This window comes from Hemibagrus wyckioides, linkage group LG21 (assembly GCF_019097595.1).
Source record: "Hemibagrus wyckioides isolate EC202008001 linkage group LG21, SWU_Hwy_1.0, whole genome shotgun sequence".
NCBI classification, from domain to species: domain Eukaryota; kingdom Metazoa; phylum Chordata; class Actinopteri; order Siluriformes; family Bagridae; genus Hemibagrus; species Hemibagrus wyckioides.
Window position 1 is genome coordinate 749,796 of NC_080730.1, and position 6,445 is coordinate 756,240.

General features: G+C 38.7%; 1 long non-coding RNA gene across 1 annotated transcript; it reads right to left on the reverse strand.

The window, feature by feature from the left end:
• Positions 1-3,846: 3,846 nt before the first annotated feature.
• LOC131342767 (uncharacterized) lies at positions 3,847-6,190 on the reverse strand. The gene is made up of 3 exons (XR_009203060.1): positions 5,958-6,190; positions 4,593-4,713; positions 3,847-3,968 (listed from the first exon to the last, which is right to left on the reverse strand). It is a non-coding gene; the product is annotated as an uncharacterized LOC131342767 (long non-coding RNA).
• Positions 6,191-6,445: the final 255 nt, after the last annotated feature.

Consider the following 6,445-nt stretch of genomic DNA (forward strand, 5'->3'; position numbering starts at 1 on the left):
TTCAGGATGAGGAGGTGTTCAGGGTGAGGAGGTGTTCAAGATGAGGAGGTGTTCAGGGTGAGGAGGTGTTCAGAGTGAGGAGGTGTTCAGGGTGAGGAGGTGCTCAGGGTGAGGAGGTGTTCAGGGTGAAATGTTCAGGGTGAGGAGGTGTTCAGGGTGAGGAGGTGTTCAAGATGAGGAGGTGTTCAGAGTGAGGAGGTGTTCAGGGTGAGGAGGTGTTCAGGGTGAAATGTTCAGGGTGAGGAGGTGTTCAGGGTGAGGAGGTGTTCAGAGTGAGGAGGTGTTCAGGATGAGGAGGTGTTCAGGATGAGGAGGTGTTCAGAGTGAGGAGGTGTTCAGGATGAGGAGGTGTTCAGAGTGAGGAGGTGTTCAGGATGAGGAGGTGTTCAGGGTGAGGAGGTGTTCAGAGTGAGGAGGTGTTCAGGATGAGGAGGTGTTCAGAGTGAGGAGGTGTTCAGAGTGAGGAGGTGTTCAGGGTGAGGAGGTGTTCAGGGTGAGGAGGTGTTCAGAGTGAGGAGGTGTTCAGGATGAGGAGGTGTTCAGAGTGAGGAGGTGTTCAGGATGAGGAGGTGTTCAGAGTGAGGAGGTGTTCAGGATGAGGAGGTGTTCAGAGTGAGGAGGTGTTCAGGATGAGGAGGTGTTCAGGTCTGCCATAGTTGGCAAGGTTTGTCTAAAGCGTTCAGATGATTAAAATCATCTACCAGATTGTTCTTGAGTAAAAGCGTTTTTTATTCCTTCATTAAATTCGGTGTGAACGAGTGACTCCAGGTCCAAGGCACTCAGTGGAGAAGACCTGAGTATAATTTATTAGCACTAACTCATTAGCCTGCTTTCCCATCAAGCTCACTGTGTATTTTAATGATTTTCTCTGGTCCTTTGAATGACTCCACCTCCTTCACGGATGCTGATGCTGACCAGCTCCTCCTCAGTTTGGACAGAGCTTTCTTCAGGGCTGGAAAAGACGTTTAAAATGAAGAAACTGCTGAGATTCCATACATGAGGGTGTTGTGAGTTTTACTGAAGAAACTGAGATTTCAGCTTATTACAAATAAAACAGTAAAAAAAAACAGGGACATTCTCAAGAGTGTGTAGTGTAATCAGTGGGAATCGGACCCTGGCCCGCTTTTCTCACTCCTGTCCAGCTCGATGTGTAATCACACGAGGGTTCGGCCCAAAAAAACCCTGAGCATCTGTGGGAGATTCTCGGTTCGGTTCCAAACTAATTCTGTTAAAGCCATTTGACTCTGAATCTACTCAGTTTTGACTCTGAATCAGAGTCTCAGTTCAGGTTTTAATCTCACGGTCAAGCCGTGATTCAGTCCTCCACAGCAGAACCAGCAGAACCTTTTTGACTTCTGGACCATTACAGAACTGTCCTAAATTCAGAATTTATCCCACATCAGATCAGTCAGACTCGTGTCATGGACAATGATTGGTCCAAACCCATGAAGGAAATAAGGAGGGGGGTGTGGCTGTGATGTGGATGATTGGCTGAGACTGGAAATGAATGAAGAAGGATCACGGACAGGCACGGCCATGACACGAGGTGTGTGAGTCACACACTGTTTATATGCTCTCTCTTTATCACACACACACACACACACACACACACACACACACACACACACACACACAGGAATATATTAGTTAAGTAGCTAAAATGTATTTAGTAAGTTAACTTCCTGTTTTGACAGGAAGTGTCCAATACAGTCTGAAAGCATAAATCTAATTGATATGTTTTAATTTTTCAAAATAAAAGTTTTCTTTATATTTTGCATTTCATTTTATTTTTATCTTACTTCATAATTTAATTTATTATTTAGATCTCTGGGAAACTTATTAAACACAAATGCCTTATATTGTTATATTATTATCAAATTCTTATTTTATATGCTAATGTAGCTAACGTAATGGAAGTCTATGGCCTCCAGTTTAGCATGGAGTTAAAAAAGAAATGAGAGAATGTTTTTCTGTCAGTGTCGTGTAGAGTTTAAAAACTAATCATAAAAATATTTTAAGATGAAGGAAAGTCTAAATATTTTGTAGTGTGTAATTTTAATGACCTGAAAAAACCTTCCAGTGTGTGAGACGAGAAGCGTAAAGAGATGAAGTTATATAAAGACCCGACTGGTGACCCACACACACACACACACACACACACACACACACACACACACACACACACACTGAACTGTCTCACTCCTACAGACATGCTGTTGTTGCTGACCTGCTTTTTCCTCCTACACACACGCATGTATACACACACACACACACACACACACACATACACAAACACACACTAGCTGTGAAATTTTTATCTTTAAACCAAATTGTTGTATGTGTGTGTGTGTGTGTGTGTGTGTGTGCTAATGATGAAGCTGTGTCTCCACTGATGATGTTTGTGTGATGATGTTTGTGTGATGATAATGTTAATGTGATGTGATGTTAGTGTGATGAGTGTATTTAATATTTGGCCTTAAACAGTGTGTGTGTAACTGAGACACGCCCCTGTTTTAGAGAAACTCCACCCCCTGACTGTCTAACTCTCACGTCTGAGGTGTGTAACGTCCGTGTGAAATCCTCACTGAACTGCAGAGTGTGACTCTTTACACCGGAGCACAAGCACAACACTGACGTTAGCTTTGAGAACGTGATGTGACGTGTGTTGTGTGTTAGAGTGTGATAAACACACAGTGAACACACACACACACACAGATCAGAGTCTGTCTCAGTCAGGATGCTAACGCTAACACTGCATTTAATACAAACACCTTCCTGTGTGTTATAATTCCTGTGTTTTATTTCAGAGGTGTGTGTGTGTGTGTGTGTGTGTGTGTTGTGCGTCGTGACAGAGACAGTGCTGGAGGAAGTGAGTGTTTTATAACCCTGTAATCAGGAGCTGCTGTCAGGAGAAAAACACACTGTGACTCATCGTTCTGTCCGGTTCCTTCACCAGCACACAGAACCTGTGAGTGTGGAGGCGAGGTTCTAATCGAGGTGATGAGTTACACACACACACACACACACACACACACAAGAGTGTCTTCTTTACAATGCTGTCCTACTAGCTCCACACAGTCAGAGAGACGGGTTCTTCACATGGTTCTTTAATTGATCCTTAAAAATGATTATTTTAAAAACTGTATATGAAACCCAAATGTAGCTTAAGCTCCACCCCTTGAGCCTGTCACTCAGGATTGTTGCCTACTGATTGTGTGTGTGTGTGTGTGTATATGTATGTATATGTGTATGTGTGTGTGTGTGTGTGTATGTGTGTGTGTGGTGTGTATTGCTGTAGAATAATTAGCTTCTTTAATATCCTCAGTCGTTAGAGCAGAATTTAAATCTGGGTGTTTGTTCATTAGGAGTGTAATGAGTTTGTGTTGTTTATATCAGAGAGTTTGTGTAATTAAAAAAAATCCTACAGAAATTCATTAATATAAAAACACTAAGCGATGTTTATGCTGTTTATCCTGAAGGAGCTCTGAGTGTAAATAAATATATTTCTACAGTTTGTAGTTAAATGAAGTGAATTTAAACATAAAAGCCGCTTTCAGTGGAGAAAGAAAAAACACTTTCTGTTTTGTGTCTCAGAATAAAACCCATTAAAGTCTGGAAGCTCAGATGAAGACCTCCTCCTCCTCCTCCTCCTCCTCCTCCTGCCATTTCAGTGTATTGATTTTAGAGAAGCACTTTAGCAGTGAGATCTGATTTCTCTCTCTGGAAAAAAAAACATTATTACCCATAATCTCCACGGTAAGCAGAGTGTATTGATCTCTTTGTCCACATTATCTCATTAGGATGATGTTTATTACACTCCTGTTATGCACAATAATCGCTTTAAAAGCTGGGTTTCATCTCTCATGGACGGTCAGGAGAGGGGAGTGGACGCAGTGGGGCCTTCAATCCACAATGATCCATGACATCATGCCTTTTTTAGGGTGTAGCTGGACACGAGGCCGGGACTCCTGACCGCAACACAAAAGACCTTCATCTTAATAAAAAAATCATTTCTTTTTACTTTCATTAACTTCTTTTAAAGTTCTAAAGTTTAATGAAAAATAACTATTCTAAGCATGGCGATAAAAATGTAAGTGATTTCATTAATATGAATCATTCTTAATGTAAACTTTATTTTAAACAATATATTTGTAATCAATAAAATAAATCAACATTTTTAAAGTGCAGTTTGACTTAATACTGGATTTTCATTCTGTCAATAATTAGTATATATTCAATAAATAAAATAATAAATAGAATTATCATATACAAATAATTACTGACATTAAAAATAATTACTTAGAAAATATAAAAGTGAAATAAATTATAACATTCTTTTATTAATGAATTCCCATAATTCTGTCACTTCTGACAGTAAAATAAATATCTAACTTTTTTATATTAAACAAATGTAATAATAATAATAATAATAATAATAATAATAATAATAATAATAATAATAATAATAATAATAATAATAAAATGCTGTAATAGAAACATCTGAATTATTATTTATAGTTTTATTAAAATGATAAAATAAAGGATCTTTTTTTTCTGCTGAATTTAATGGTCATTGATCTCAATGACATCACCTGATTATCTTCTGGACTCTGGTGTGGTCAGTGTTTGTGAGATTTCACTCTGCAGCTGCGGTGAGAGTTTTTAGTTGTAATTGATCACAGTGACATCATCAATTTAATGGTGTCATTTAACCTGATGTTAGAAACCAGATGGACACACACACACACACACACACACACACACACACAGTTATTTCATTACTCCAATGCAAAAAGATCAGATTTCAGAAGTCCTGCCCCCTTTTTCTGTATAAATGTGGTGTTTTATTTGTTTTAGTTTTGAAGCTGAATATTTTCCCCTTTATGTTACGTTAGTCAGAAATCTGTGTGTGTGTGTGTGTGTGTGTGTGTGTCTGTGTGTGTGTGTTTTGTTTGATTTCTCAGTTACGATAAAATAATTTCAGCTCTCTGATTTTCTCTTTATTCACAGCCGATGAGTATAAAATAATGCAGTTTTCATCTTGCTGGAGGTCATCGACATGTAGAATCTGTTTCTGATCTCATTATTAATTAGACAGGAAACAGGAAGTGGTCATGCTGCAGTTCATTGCTCTCCCACTGTTAAATAAATAATAATATTAATAATATTACATCAGAATCCTTCATAAATCCCTTGTTAAAGCTCTGAAGCACCTGATCACCTCATCATGGTGAGTAAGATCTGTTTCTTCTGACTCCACGCAGCCTCATCTGTACACTGGTCATTTTTTCTCTGATTTTCCTAGCTAGCGTGTGTGCTGCTAGCATCAAACTCCACATGCTGAGTTTGATGTTGAAGAGGATTAATCAGGTTGTTGTGTAGGAAGACTCTCGAGTTCCTCTGGATGTTTCCACAGAGCTCAGTTTACTGTCTGCTTTACTTTGATCATTAATCTTGAAACACGTCCAGATCGCGTCCATTTCCTGTCGCCTTTTCGGTAGTGCTGCTCATGACGCCGAGAATCAGAGTGTGTTCATGAGGAAGAGTAAATCAGCATGGTGTAGGATTAAAGCTCAATAGCGGCATCAGAAGCGATGGATGATTATAATGATTATTCAAATTAAGCCTCATTAATTTCAGTAGCTTCAGATTATCTAATAAAGTGCAAACAATTAGATCAATAAATATAAATATAAATATAAATATAAATATAAATATAAATATAAATATAAATATAAATATAAATATAAGCTTTTAAATTCATGAGTGTAAAGCGAGAGGCTCTGAGCAGGATTCAGATGTTTCCATGTCAGCAGCACTGATGAGTTTTTAATGTTTTATTTTCACCTCATTTGCATATTTGATGGATTTGTGCTGGATTAAAGTCATCTTACTTTATTTCTCAAAACACAAACCAATTAACAATTTGAAATTTGCAAATATAAAATCTTTATTACCTTTTATATTGTTTATTAGCAGCTTTATTGGACTGCTGTGCATTCTGGGTAGGATGAAGCCTCCAGTGTTTTTGCAGCTCGATCCTTGTCTGATGATCTCCTTCACTCAAGATGGTGGTCAGTGAACTGAACTACACACAGAACCATGGGAATGATGTCACTTCCACAAACAGTGGTGGACATTCCCTAGTATTAGCTCCTCTACATCATTCTGTGTGATTATCACATATGTATTTCTATGGCAACGATCGAACCCACCAAAACACTAGTGTTTGCACAGATACACAGATAGTGTGTGTGTATGTGTGTGTGTGTGTGTGTGTGTGTGTGTCTTGCTGATAGATGAACCTTGATGTGTTAATACAGGATTAGCATTAGTTGTTCACTACACACTCACACACTCAGTCACATGCACACACACACACACACACACACACACACACACACACACACACACACACACACACGCACACACACACACAATGAAG